Source organism: Loxodonta africana, chromosome 2 (assembly GCF_030014295.1).
Source record: "Loxodonta africana isolate mLoxAfr1 chromosome 2, mLoxAfr1.hap2, whole genome shotgun sequence".
Classification (NCBI taxonomy): domain Eukaryota; kingdom Metazoa; phylum Chordata; class Mammalia; order Proboscidea; family Elephantidae; genus Loxodonta; species Loxodonta africana.
In genome coordinates, this window is record NC_087343.1 from 49,584,436 (window position 1) to 49,600,304 (window position 15,869).

Here is a 15,869-nt window from a genome sequence, read left to right on the forward strand (position 1 = left end):
CTCTTTCCCTGGTTCTCTCCTTTAAAATTCTATTTGGACCACCATTTTACTTGTTGTTACTAGAATGATAGCACTACCAGCCACCTCTTAACTGCTAACTACCAAAATATCCATTGTTTTCAATAATCACTTAAGCGTGAAATTCCCTACATTCTGTTCCCAATAATCAGTCCCCTTAGACAGAGCTGTGCTCTCTGTTCTTATAGTCCACTTCTCCTTCTGGGCAGAATGTCTCTGACTCTGCACTGGAGCTGAGGGCGAGGACAGTGGCCTGCTTCTCCTGGAGTAACACCCCTACTCTGTGAGGGGGACACTGAGCAGGGGTGATAGCCCCTCATCTTCTCAGCTCACTCTTCCCAGCATGGATCCTCCACTCTAAAGGAGAACTTAGGTGGGGTAACTGGGGCCCAGAGTTCTTAGTCTGCTGTACCTGGGGTAGAGCATCCAACCTATGCATGGAAACTAGGCGGCTATATTAGTTTCCTAGGGCTGCTGTAGCAAAATATTACCACCCGATTGGTGATAAGAATTATAAGAACAGAAATTTATTCTCACAGTCCTGGTGGCTAGTAGTCTGAATTACAGTTGTTGGCAGGGCCATGTTCTCCGCAAGGCTCTATGAGAAGATCCTTTCTTGTTTCTCTAAGCTTCTGGTAGCCCCAGGCTTTCCTTGGCATGTAGATACATCTTCACATGGCTGTCTTTCATCTGTGTGTCTCTCTGTGTCTTTTCCCTTTTATAAGGACAGCACTCAGATGGGATTAGGATCAGCTGTACTCCAGTATGACCTCCAGTATTAATTTAACTAATAACATTTTCAAAGACTCTAAATCAAACCAAATCTGTTGCCATAAAGTCAATTCCAACCTATAGCCACCCTATAAGACAGAGTAGAATTATCCCATAGGGGTTCCTAGGCTATGGTCTTTTCAGAAGCAGACTGCCACATCTTTCTTTCATGGAGTGGCTGGTGGGTTTGAATTGCCAACCTTTAAGTTAACAACTGAGCACTTAGCCAATTTACCACTAAGGCTCCTTTCACTTGTCTGCTAATGGAAAGATTGGAGGTTGCAGTCCACCCACAGGCACCTTGGAAGAAAAGCCTGGCAATCTACTTCTGAAAAATCAAATCTTGAAAACCTGTGGAGTACAGTTCTATGCTGACACTCATGGGGCCACCATGACTCACAGTAAATTCAACAGCAAATGGTACCAGAGGTAAGGACTTCAGTGTAACTTTTTGGAGAACACAATTCAATTCATAACAGTAGGGAAAAGGAGCTCCAGACCTCATGGCTGCACCTGCTTGGAATAGAGCTTCTGCAACATGGAGCTGAGGGAACCAAAGATAAACCAAACCAGTTGCTATTGAGTCAATTCTGACTCTTGGCGCCCCCACGTGTTTGGGAGTAGATTTGTGCTCCATAGGGTTTTCAATGGCTGTGACCTTTGGGAAGTAGAGATCGCCAAGTCTTTCTTCTGAGTTGCTTAACTGCTTAACCATATGCACCACCCAAGGAACCTAAGGGAGGGAGATAAGAAATACCAGAGGTTTGTCCCTCCCAGGGCAAAATCATAGCTCTAGACCGAGAGCTAGGAGAAGAGGGAGCCTGTCTTCTTGGCTGCACCTGTCCAGAGTAGAGCTGCCATCACATTGAATTTGGGAGGGGAAAAGGAGTGTGGATCATGGCTCAAATGCCACAAATGCTTGCGTTCTTATTGAGATTAAGTAGTTTTTCTTAAATAAATGTTTCGCTATATTTGCTCTATGCCGTTAGGACAATTGCCAGAGACTTTAAATGGTTAGGCTTCTATAATTTTTACCAGTTAAATGATTGTTTCACTGGAAAGAGGGGCTTTTGAGTTCTTCACACCACTATTCCAAAAGTCCTCCCCTGGCAGGGTCGTTCGAAGCAAGTAGAACAACAAGGTTGGGACTTTATCAAGAAGGCAAGTAGAGAAATACAGACCAAGTGTGAAGCCCTGGACCAAGCAGATGGTGGTAGTGATAGGAAAGAATGGTCTACTTTGTTCACCAATTTGAAACAGAGCAGTGGAAGATTGAGGGAAAATAATTCAAGAGCAAGTAGAGTAGAACCAAGGATGGAGCTGAGGGATTCAGAGAAGGTTCTGAAGTGATAGATATTCACTTAGCAAAAGCCAACAAAAAGTTGGAGATAGGCCATTGAGAGGAGAGAATGCGGTACAGAATAGAGATACAGAGACAGACTTGGAGGCTATTATACAACAAAAGCCAAATCAAACCCATTGCCATTAAGTTGGCTCTGACTCACGGCCACCACATGTGTGCAGAGTAGAACTGAACTTCATAGGGTTTTCAAGGCTATGATCTTTTAGAAGCAGATTGCTAGGCCTTTCTTCCAAGGCCTCTGGGAGAGTTTGGACCGCCAACGTCTTGGTTAGTAATTGAGCACTTAACCATTTGCCCATCCCAGGGAATCCCATGAATGCAGAAATTCTCTACTTTGCTCATCATTATGTCTGTTGTGCCTAGAACGGAGATTGTCACATAGTAGGTGCTCAATTAATATATAAATAAATGAATAATGTTCTCCATACAAAAATTAACAAAGAAACTCCCAGAGACTCCCAATAGCTGTGAAGATGAATAAGGAAGATTTCAAGAGAATAAGATTAAGACAGCTGTGGTGATGTTGGGGAGAGATGATAATCAGAGTGAAAAGGAAGAAGAGGATGTCTTTCCCGCTAAAGATGTTCCTTAATTACCAGGACTATGTCTTATGCATCTCTGCCTAGCACAGAGCTTGGCATATAGTAGGTGCTCAGTAAATGTTAAATGAATGAGTGAAGCATCCTATGGCTGCTGCAGATCACAGAGATGAGAGAGTTTCAGCCTGGTGGTCTTAGAAGTCCTTGTGCTCCCCAAAGAGATATGACCTCTGCCTCTTCTGATTGCTCATGGCTCTCTGGTGGTACTAAAGGCTATCCATTTTATTTGTGGAAAAGTGCTTCTGTCCTTTGTGTCCCACTTCTCTCACTGGATTATCAGCTCTCTTTGTATGTTCTGAGCAGGATTTCTAATCATTGAAGAATGAGAAATACGATCCTGTTAGGACTGACAGGATAAATTTATCTTTAGCCAAGTTTGGGGGTAGGGGAGATGCGGTGGTGGTGTTGGTGTTAGGTGCCCTTGAGCTGAGTTTGACTCATGGAAATTCCATGCGACAGAGTAGAATGGCCTCGTAGGGTTTTCTTGACTGAAATCTTTATGGAAGAAGATTGCCAGGTCTTTTGTCACCTCTTTCTCCTGTGGAGCTTCTGGGTAGGTTCGAACCATCAACCTTTGGGTTAGTGCTTAACCATTGGAGGAGAGGTAGGCAGTGACAAAGAAAGATGAAAAATATTGGCAATAGTGATGATTCAGACTAAGGCAACTGAATGCTACAAAAACCTGGGATATTCTGATTCATTTATTTATTCATTCGCCCCATACATATTAACTGAAAACCTGCTACGTACCAGGCTAAAAATAGCATATTACAAAGTAGTTAACTTTCCTTATGCCAAGTATTAATTCCTAAACATTAGAAAAAGTTACTTCCTCATTGTAAAAACATTCTGGATATAACTATATAGCACACTGTGGAGGTTAAGAAGACTCTAGCCTGCCTGCCTAGGTTTGAATCCCAGCTCTACTACTTACCAGCAGGGTGGAAGTCACCTGGCCTCCCTGTGCTGACTAAAGCACTCTTTTCTGTGAAACTGAGATATAAATACCTGCCTCCTAAAATTCTTGTAAGGATTCCATGGTTAATGCACGTAGAGCATGTGGAATGATGCCTACCACATAGTATGTGCTATATAAGTACTAGCTATTAACATGATAATCATTAAAAAAGAGAACAGTTTATTAAGATTATCCAGTGAATTTCAATAAAACTTTAGATTTCCTATTTGGTATACTAACTGGGGAAAACCTGATAGTGTAGCGGCTAAGTGCTATGTCTGCTAACCCAAAGGTCAGCAGTTCGAATCCATCAGGCACTCCTTGGAAACTCTGTGAGGCAGTTCTACCCTGTCCTATAGGGTCACTATGAGTCAGAATTGACTCGACGGCAATGGGTTTGTTTTTTTTTGGTTTTATACTAACTGGTTACCTAGACAGCTTCTTATCAGCAGCTATTTATTTAATAGCTTCAGCCTTTCTCTTGTTGCATACAAGACAATTCTGATTCATAGCAAGAATAAGGGTAGAGTAAAACTGTCACATGGGGTTTCCTAGGCTGGTGGCACAGTGGTTAAGAGCCCATCCTGTTAACCAAAAAGTCAGCAGTTTGAGTCCACCAGCCGCTCCTGGGAAACCCTATGCCGCAGTTGCATTCTGCACTGTAGGTCGCTGTGAGTTGGAACTGACTTGATGGCAACGTTTTTTTGTTTGTTTGTTTGCTTTTTAATTTTTTTTGGTTTTGACAGCACTAAATAAAGACTGTTTCCAGTTGGTTTTATCATGTAAGATAGCAGCTTTGTGAAAGATTATCTTTGAAGCTTAAAAGTCTATAGGTTAGAAAGACACAGCAGAAATGTTGGATGTATTACCTTTACTTTCATCACTGAATGTAAGAACCTACCCACATCTCCCTCCCCTCCCCCATTAAAGTGCGTCATAACCCACTGGCATTGTCTCAGACCGTGATGTGCAATGCATTTTTACAATTAAGATTTGTCTTGCTGTAGAATTGCCGGTTCCTTCCAGTTTTCTTAGTAGGAACACCGAACATAACTTCAACAGTGAATATTGGTACCTGATGCTCTTGTCTCAGTATTGGATTGCCTATTTTAAGTCACAGACACGGGCGCACGCGCGCACAGGCGCACGCACGCGCGCGCTCACACACACACACACACACACACACACACACACACACGGCGCCCAGGACATTGGGACCTTGATAAATGATGCTAAATAATAGGTGTTTAATTAATGTTTGTTAACTGTGACAAAAGAGTTTTAATTCTCCTGGAATCCAGATTTCTGGCTTTCATGGAAATTGGGATAACCCACCCAGGCCATCCACCCTTAGTGTCCTTTTGAACCTTGAAGGAGCTGGTTCCCTGGAGTCATCTTCAGGTCAAACAATAGCTTAGTTAACAGTTTGGCAGCCTAGGCATTGGGTTCTTTTGGAAAATTATCTATTGCAGCCAGCTTCGAGAAGCAGAAACTCCAAGTTCTGACTAGAGACTCTTTTAGGATTGTATGGCATGTCCTTGGTAACTGTTTCTGTAACCTGCCCTGTGCTTTGATGCTATCTTCTGAGAAATTAACATAACAATGGCCTATATAACACACTTTCACTGTCCCCTCACTTCCTGATATGTTCCAGTGACGCTGCTTGATTCTAATTGTATCTATTCACAATAAACAATTTCTGTTACACTAATTTTTGGTGTTTCTCTAAGCATTTAGGTTTTTGACAAATGAATGAATGATGATGGTAGTGGTGAACTGAAAATAAATTAATCATAAATAGGAGTGTCATCTGGATTCTTTACCATGAATGATCTCAGACAAGTCATTTATCTGGATTATTCCAAAAAGAGAGTGTTCCTTAAAATATAATCGGTTTTAGAAGTAAAATGAACTAGTCAATTCAAAATAATTACATTGAAGGCTACTGTTATATTCCCACTACCCAAGTCGCACGGTTACAGTAAGGAGCAGGGAAAGCAATCTAAACACCAGATTGGACAATGGCTCCAATTTGGGAAACCAATCTTAAACTGGTTATCAGGAGAATGGACACTTAGTACTTGGACTGAGGTGACTTCCAGGGAGTGATGCTAACAAGTAAAACAACGCAGTGAATATGCCACTCTGTGATTATTTATTCTCACTGATTATCCAAGTAAGAGGAAGGAACATACGTAAGTAGGGTGATCACATCACATGGCATCCAAACAGGGATACTTTTCTGAGTAAAAATGGAGCTAATATTGATTTCTTTGAGTAATTAGTAATTATTATGGGGAGACACTCAGACTGCCGTAGGCGAAGTAGCGTTTAAAATTAGCCCACATATATGCTGCAATCAGAAATTGTCTCAAAGGGTGCAGGATCAATGAATCACTTTTTACCTAACTAAAATTCTTCCCTGCATGACCCTGTCTTTTGTCTGTGATAAAACATCTCCTGATTTCCCTTAAGACCTAGGTAGATCACCTGTCATTCCACCTTCACTTGCTAATTACAAGGTCTACATGTGTATTTTCCTCCTTAGAAGATCATTAGTATTACTAAGGCAACTAAAATGAGGCATATGCAGCATGCTGCATTTGGGAAAATTCCAACTGTGTTTTTAGCTAATTTCCTTATGTGAATGTTCTACAGTTACTCAGTCATTATTTTTGCCTGATTCTGTGCAGGTCCTGGCAACCTGTATGCATTCTCCTGAATTTGCTGACATAACACATTTTATTTATATTAGCTAACCTTGATTCTGTTCCTTCCTCCAATATAAAAGATTTCCCCTCTGATTATCACTACCCACTCAATAACCACAGGAGGTTGACATCTTTGCCCTGCAGAGTCCAGAAATAGACCCACACGTATACGGTCAACTGATTTTCTACGAAGGCACCAAGCTAATTCAGTGGGGAAAGGAAAGTCTTTTTGAACAAATTAAAATAGCAGTGTGTTGTGTTGTGCCACATCTTTTATACATTTGTTCAACAAATATTTACTTGAGCACCTATTGTATGCCTGATGCTGTTTAGAATCTTGGGAATACAGTCAAGTCTATGGTTTGACTACTGGTTTTCTTTCTTTCTTTAAAATATTTTATTGCTTTTTAGGTGAAAGTTTACACAGTGAATTAGGTTCCCATTTAACAATTTTTATATACATTGTTCCATGGTATTGGTTACAATTTTCACAATGCTTCAGCATTCTCATTCTTTCCGTTGTTTGTTCTGTTTCTATCGGTTTTCTTAACGGTGTCTTTTGATACCCAGAAAATTTAGTTTTGATGAAGCTGAACTCATCAATTTTCTTCCCTTTTATAGTTTTTGCTTTTGTAGAATCTAGTGCAAAAAACATTGCCTACTCCAAGGTCCTGGATATATTCTCCTAGGTGTTCATATAGAAATTTTATGGTCCAAGGTTTTATGCTAAAGTCATTGATCCACTTCAAATTAATTTTTGTGTATGGTGTGAGATAGGGGTTGAGATTTAGTTTTTATTCTCTCAGATATCCAGTTAATCCAGTGCCATTTGTTCAAAAAGACTTTCTTTCCCCCATTGAATTGGCTTGGTGAAAACCAGTTGACCATATATGTGTGGGTCTATTTCCTGGCTCTTTATTCTGATCTATTAATCTATTTGTCTATCCTTACACACTGTCTTGATTACTTGTTGCTCCTTGGAATACAGTCTAAATAAGTCAAACATGACTACCACCCTTAAAGAGATTACAATCTGATGAAAGATATAGCCTGAAATCAAAGTCATAGTTGTTCAAAATGAAGAAGAAAATCACAGCACTAGCCACAGTTGTTGTAAGAACAAAAGAGAACTTCACCTAATTTATGGGTAGGAGAAGCTACCTGAAAGAGGTAGCACCTGAACTGAGCCTTAGCAATAAGTAGGAGTTTGCAGATGAAAGTAGGATCTTCCCTGGTACCTTCAAGGAACAGTGAAGAAACAAGTGTGGCTGGAGTGTAGTGGGTGAAACGGAGAGTGGTAGGAGATAACCTTAGAGAGGAAGGAGACTAAATTGTGCAGAGCCTTGAAGGCCACTTAAAGGTTGTAGCTTTACCCTGTGTGAGACAGGAAACCATCGAAGGGTTTTGGGCAGAGGAGTCACATGATTTGAGATATTTTAGAAGAATATTCCAGGCTACTCTGTTTATCACAGACCTTCAGGGGACGACAGGGCTGGGGGCAAGAACAGAAGTTCTGAGACTAGTTATAGAGGCTGTAACTATAATCCAATCAAAACACGATGGTGGGTTGGATTCAGTGGTAATGATGGGAGGAGAAGTGATTATGCTCTGGAGGTGCTTTGAAGGTAGAGTCAATAGGATTTGCTTGTAGATGGAATGTGAGGTATGAGAGAAAAAGAGAAGTCAAGGCTTTTGGCTTGAGCTGAAAGGCTGTCTTGCCTTTTACCAAGATTTACCATTTACCTGTGAGAGAAGCACGTCTGGAGGAGAAAACCAAAAGCTTGGTTCTCCTACTTTAAAGTAAATATGAGAGATCACTCCCCAAAATATAGATAATTTCTCCTAAAGAGGAACTAGGTAAAGGACAAGGGTAAAGCTAAAATCATTTGCGTTACCAAGCACGATGCATTCAGCACTGTGCTAGATGATGGGGTAGTATACAGACCGGACATGATGCCCGGTATGTGGACTCTGCTGTCAGGGAGAGCTTGTGAGGAGGCTTGCCACATACAAATGAAATAGAAAAATGACGGAGTCAAGGACCAGATTATGGGATACAGATCTCAGGTCTCAGGAAAGTAGCAGTGGAAAAGATGAGTGTGATCTGGAATAGTCAAAGAAAGCTTCTGGAAGGAAATCATAAAGAGCCATCTTTAAGGATGGGGAGAATTTAGATAGAAAGAAACAAAGGGCAAAACTGTGGGAATAAGCATAAACTATTTGGGACACAATGTTCCATTGCTATTCATAAGGTTTTCACTGGCCAGTTTTTCAGAAGTAGACTGCCAGTTCCTTCTTCCTAGTCTGTCTTAGTCTGGAAGCTCCGCTGAAACCTGTCCACCATGGTGACCCTGCTGGTATTTGAGATACCGGTGGCATAGCTTCCAAAATCACAGCAACACGCAAGCCGCCACAGTGTGACAAATGGACAGATGGGTGGTTATTGGGAGGGACCAGTCCCTGAAGGACATCATGCTTGGTAAAGTAAAGGGTCAGCAAAAAAGAGGAAAGACCCTCAGTGAGACAGATTGACACAGTGGCTGCAACAATGGCCTCAAGCATAACAACAATTGTCAGAATGGTGCAGGACCCGGCAGAGTTTAGTTCTGTTGTACACAGTGTCTCTATGAGTCAGAACCGACTCCACGGCACTAAACATTTTCGACACATATTCCAGGCATACGTGGAAGAGCTGAAGAATTAAAAAATAATTGGTTAAAAAAAAAAAAAAAGATTTGGTTCCTGGCACATAGTAGCCACTTGATAAAGGGCAGCAAATAATATTTATTGGGGGAATAGATGGAGGCAAAACTGGGTATAATCCTGAATCCAGCCCCACCTTTCATGTCAACACTTACTTCTTTGATACCCTTTGGCCTTTCTCCTTTCCTGGGTTTGTCTTCTAATACTTCTATCAGAAAACCTTCAAATCTGACTTTCTAAATTGCCTGTGAGGGGGAAAGGGAATTGGTCTACGATATTCAGCCATTTAAGTTTATGAATGTTTTGTAATCTCATCCATATGAATACTGCGAAGGTCCAGAAGGGGGCAGTGTGACACCTGGACTTCAGGTGTTTTTTTTCTACAATTGTTTCAGAACTGAACCCCTATTGTTAAACCCAGAATCCCAGGTCAGGTGTGGAATGATCCATACAGATCATGGGGTTCAACGTTCTCACTTGCCAGTGAGGAAGCTGAAGTCCAAAGAGGGGAAAGGACTTGCTCAAGGTCACACAGACATTCAGTGGAAGAGCCAAGACTCTAACCTAGTTCTGACTCTAAGTCAGTGCTCATTCCATGATCCCATTTGGTGGTTTGATTTGGGGGCATCTCCTTCAAAAGCAGGGTTTCTTAAACTTGTATAGAATGGTAGAGCAAAACAAATTTTACCAAGTTAAATACAAACAAAACTTCAAATCAATGAAACTTAGATTAACAGTATTACTTGAAAAGTGTACATTGGTGTTGTTATGCAGAGATTAATTTGTTGCTCACAAGTGAATATAGTAGTTTTTTAAACAGTGAAATGCAACTATTATCACCTTCGTTTTTTACTCTGTCCTCTAGGGTCTCTACGATTTGGAATCGACTTGATGGCACACACCAACAACAACTTTCCTTCACATGACCAAACCCGTTGCCCTGGAGTCAATTCTGACTCATAGCAACCCTACAGGACAGAGTAGAACTACCACATAGGGTTTCCAAGGAGTGGCTGGTGGATTCAAACTGTCAATCTTTTGGTTAGCAGCTGAGCTTTTAGCCACAGCACCACCAGGGCTTCTCAATAAATATTTGTGAATTTGGTTTGCATGAGTTGCATATACCTTTAAACAAACAAACAAAAAAAACCCAAACCTATTGCCGTCAAGTCAATTCTGACTCATAGCGACCCTATAGGATAGAGTAGAACTGCCCCAGATGGTTTCCAAGACTGTAAATCATTACGGAAACAGACTGCCACACCTTTCTCCCCAAGAACAGCTGGTGGGTTCAAACCACTGACCTTTCAGTTAGCAGCCAAGCACTTAACCATTGCACTACCAGGGCTCTGCATTATAAAACATTCAAACTATACAGGAGCATATTAAGTAAGAAGTGAAAACCCCGTTGTATAAACATTAGGCTGGTGTAACAAAGGTCAAAACAACAGAAGCTTAAGAAGATAGAATCTTATTTCTCTCACTTCATAGTCTACAGGTGAATGATCCAGGGCTGATATGGTTGCTATGTGGTGATAGGGCCCAGGATCCTTCTCTCTTGTGGCTCCATCATCCTCAATACACAACTTTCATCTTGGTCTAAGATGTCTGTTTCCATTTACACCACCACATCCAAACTCCAGCCAGCAAGACGAGAAGGGGAGGGCATGCCTCTCTCCTTTTAAGGGTACCACCTGGAAGTTGCATTTATCACTTCTGCCCACAGCCCATGACCATATCTCAGGCACATAGCCAAGCTAACTATGAGGAAAACCGGGAAATAGAGTCTTCAGTCAGATAACCATGCAAGCAGCTAAAACGTGTATATTACAGGATGGTGGTTTTCAAATCTGAATCACCTGGGAAACTTAAAAACAAAAACGCCTTTGCTGGACCCTCTCCCCAGACCAAATAAATCAAATCTTTGGAGGTAAAGCCTGGGCTTCTGCAACTCCCTGGTGCTTTTGATGTGGATCAAGGCTGAGAACTGCCCCTGCAAGCACCAATATTGGGTCATTTATCTTTTGCCCCACCCAGCAAAACCCAGTGCCGTCGAGTCGATTCCGACTCATAGTGACCCTATAGGACAGAGTAGAACTGCCCTGTAGAGTTTCCAAGGAGCGCCTGGCGGATTCAAACTGCTGACCCTTTGGTTAGCAGCCGTAGTGGTTTGAAATGCCATCTCTATCGTATATTAAATTTTTATGTCTATGAAGCTTTTTAAGAAAATCTCTATTCTGTTCATATTGCTATTGCGCACTGACATTTGTTTGCTTATATACTTAATAATGTCTCTCCCGTCCCCTGACACCACCACCCTTCACTTCTGCCACCACTTGGTAAATGTTGAAAAATTCTCAGATGCGGCTTATGCCGTGTGAAGGAATCATTTAAAAGGTGTACAAACCAGTAGCCATTGAGCGGATTCCGATTCACAGCAACCCCATGTATTACAGAGTAGAACTGCTCCATAGGGTTTTCAAAGCACATTGCCAGGCCTTTTTTTCCAAGGCGCCTCTGCATGGGTTCAAACAGCTAACCTTTCGATTAGTAGTTGAGTTATAAGGTATGAGAGACTCTTAATAAAGCTTTCAAATCCACTTTTTACGATGATAAAAGTAAGAGCTTTTGTTCTGCAACTTTTTTCCTCATCCATGACCATAGCCCCCCAGCCTGATGACATGATAGACTTTCCTGAGTTTTGTGCAATAGAAAAGAAACTAGTTTTTAAAGCATTCCTTAGGGCCACCAGTCAAGGTTGTTCACCGATTCTTAGTGAATGTATTACCTTAGAGCTGAAGAAAATTACCAGGCAGCAAAAGAGCAGTTTCTGCTTTGACTTGCAAACTTTTTTTTTTTTAATAGTTTTTATTGTGCTCTAAGTGGAAGTTTACAAATCAAGTCAGTCTCTCACAAAAAAACTTATATACACCTTGCTACATACTCCCCATTACTCTCCTCTCAATGAGACAGCCCGCTCCCTCCTTCCAGTCTCTATTTTCATGTCCATTTTGCCAGCTTCTAACCCCCTCTACCCTCCCATTTCCCCTCCAGACAGGAGATGCCAACATAGTCTCAAGTGTCCACCTGATGCAAGTAGCTCACTCCTCATCAGCATCTCTCTCCAACCCATTGTCCAGTCCAATCCATGTCTGAAGAGTTGGCTTTGGGAATGGTTCCTGTCCTGGGCCAACAGAAGGTTTGGGGACCATGACCACCAGGGTCCTTCTAGTCTCAGTCAGACCATTAAGTCGGGTCTTTTTATGAGAATTTGGGGTCTGCATCCCATGACTTGCAAACATTTTTAATCCCCTAAAAATAAGCTATGAACTACAAATAGGCATGAGTGTTCCTGCACTGTTTCCTAAATTAGTTATATCTGAGAAGATGAAGACTATATTTATTTTTCTGCTTGTGGCCACCTGCTTGTGATTCAACACATAACTTCATTCTGTATCTTAATGCCATTCCTTATTTGTTTGGAGGGAGGCATTTTCCCTCTGAGAAAAAGGGAAGGTTTGTGTTTTGGGAATGAAATGTAAATAAGATGAAAATCCTGATACAGAGGGGACTGAGTTTCTGCCATATGGATATTGAATCATGACTTGTTCTTCTCCTCCTGTGTTTGAAATTTCTGGTTTACTTAAAATGCACAGTCTCTCCACCCTCAGGGAGCTAACAGTCAAGACAGTCTTGGGCAACTTTCTTAACTTCAGTCAGCCTTAGTTTTTTTTTTTTTTTAATCTGTTTAGAGGGATGACAATGCCTCACCTGACAGGGTTAGCATGATCATTCATTAATTCAATAATTAATGCCTAGCATTTTAAAGTTATAAGGAGCCTTGGTGGCACAGTGGTTAAAGCGATTGGCTGCTAACTGAAAGGTCAGTGGTTCGAACCCACCAGTTGCTCTGTGGAAGAAAGATGTGGCAGTCTGCTCCCTTAAAGATGAAGCCTTGGAAACCCTATGGGGCAGTTTTACTCTATACTCCCATAGGGTCGCTTTTAGTCAGAATCGACTCAGTGGCAATGGGAATTTTTAAATTGCAAAGATATATTTTTAACCTAGCAAATTTTAATAATCATTTAAAAAAAATTACAGAAAATTTTACCAAAAACCAAACCAGTTGCCATAGAGTCAGTTCTGTCTCATGGTGACCCCATGTGTGCAGAGTAGAACTGCTCAATAGGGTTTTCATGGCTGTGACCTTTTGGAAGTAGATTGCCAGGCTTTTCTTCCAAGGCACCGATGGGTAGATTTGAACCACCAACCTTTTAGTAGCCTAGCTCTTAACTGTTTGTTAGTAGCCTAGCTCTTAAATGTTTGTGTCACCCAGGAACTCCATAGAAAATTTTGAGCATATATAGAAACGGTGCAAAGAACATAATAAACCTCCATGTACTCACCACCCAGCTTCAAAAAATGATCAGTTCGTGGCCAGTCTTGTTTCTTTAAATCTCCTTCTACTCCTTCCACCCTTGATTATTTTGAAACAAATCCAGACATACTATTTTATCTAACCATCATTTTTAAAGAGTAATGTTTGATCCCATTTAAAGCTTAATTGAATACTTTTAAGCATTTTAAACTGCATTTATAACATTTCATTTTCTTTTACTTTATTTGATTAACAAAGAAACTTGCAAAATACTTAATAATTCTTGTAAATATAACAATTTACACATATAAACAGGGGTAAACCTTAAGTGATATTAAATGCATACCAATGCTATTTATAAACAATAAAATTTCACCTTAAAATCTCAAGTCTAAATAAATTATTTAATTCTTTATTTTAAATTAGAAAATTATTTTGTTACGGTACCATGACACATTCTCTTCACATGACAAGTACATAAAATGCCAATTTTATACAGGCTTATCAAAACAAAAACATTGATGTTATATATGGCTTTGCATCTATTAAACATTTCTGTTTTTAAAGCTAAGTCTTCCCAGTGTTAAAAGATGCTTAACCACAAAGAAACTGTTATGTCATCTGAGACCCCACAGATGTGGGCAGCCCCCACCCCATCTGCTGCATTTGCCGATTAAACTCCATTTATTTTTTGTTTTGTTCTATACTGAACCATTTTCATAATCTTCCTGTTAGGGCCCAAATTCTTACTGATACCTAATTGACATTTATTTGACTGTTATATAACTTTGTCTAACTCTGAGGTAAGAGCTGTAAGATAAACACTAGTGACAAAAGGTATTTGAAGAGAATGAATCAGATGGCTAAAGAAACTTGGGGATCCCTGATTTAAATTCAGTGTTAAACTCCAAACACTGAGTAGCTTGTGTGTTTTAAATATCATAAGACCGTAAGGTACTAATACAAATATCTAAGATGGTGGTCTACTAGCTGCCAACTCATCAGCTCTCCGACTCGTAGTGACCCCCGTGTGTCAGAATTAAACTGTGCTCTGTGGAATTTTCAATGGCTGATTTTTCAGAAGTAGATCACCGGGCCTTTCTTCTGAGGTGCCTCTGGGTGGACTCGAACTGCCAAATTTTCTGTTAGTGAGAGGAGTATAATATGCAATAGTCCTAGACATATTTGACTATGATTGCCCTTGTTTTTCATGGTGTCCCTGTAAAACCTAAAGCAGAGTCTGCAAATTGGCAACTCGAAGGCCAAATCTGGCCTGGCATTAGTTCCATTTGGCCACAGACTGTTTTTTAAATATTTGATCCACAATTTAAAAATTGACTGATTTCACCAAAAAAAAAAAAAAAAAAAAAATCTTGGTTTCTAGCTTCTTTTAAAGAATTAAGAAGTCTGGCATTCCAACATAGCTACACTGGCTGGAGCTACGTGTGGGCTGCTTTGTTATGCTGGGCTTACACGCTGCCCTTGGCCCATGTCATTAATATGGAACACCTGCCCACCTTCACTGATGCAAGAACATCTGCTCAGCCCTCCTAGGCATTCCAGTCTGCAACCCTGATGTCAGGGAACCTCAAATGCAAAATACAGCATGGGAAGAGCCAATCTAAGCCCATCAGATTGGGTGGACTGGCCCTGGGTGGTGAGTGTGTGGGGAGCAGGGGAGACCTTGGCTGAGTGGCTGGGAGAAGGAGCCTGTGAGATCAAGTGAGAAGTCTCTGTTGGTGTGAGCGGTTAAGTGCTCAACTATGAACCGGAAGGTTGGTGGTTCATACTCACCCAGAGACATTTCTAAAGATAAGTCCAAGCGATCTGCTTCCAAAGGTCACAGCCTTGAAAGCTCTATGGACCTGCAGTTCTACTCTGCATGAGTCAGAGCTGACTTGATGGCAACTGGTGTTGGTTTTGATAGGCTGTATGCTTCTAAGAATTTGTCCGTTTTATCTATCAAGTTTGTTTCTGTACAGTTGTTCATAGTATTCTGTTATGATTCTTTTTGTTTCTATTGGGTCAGTTGTAATGTCTCCACTTTCATTTCTTATTTTGGTTATTTACATCTTTTCTTTCCTCTTTTTTTTTTTTTTTTTGGTTTTGCGATCAACTGGGGCAAGAGGTAGTGTTACTGAGTAGCACGGCTGTTAAGCTCTAGGGCTGGACTGCTCACATTCATCTCCTGTTAATCTAACAATTTCCCCGTGGAGATCTTGACTTGTGTTGAGAAAGAAACCAAACCTGTTGCCATAGAGCCAGAAGAGCTAAGGCAAAAAGCTAAGAATATGCGGATGGATTTTAAGTGTAAGATGGATTTTCAAATGAAGTATCTTTGTTAATGATTCCCCGAGATGGTGCACCA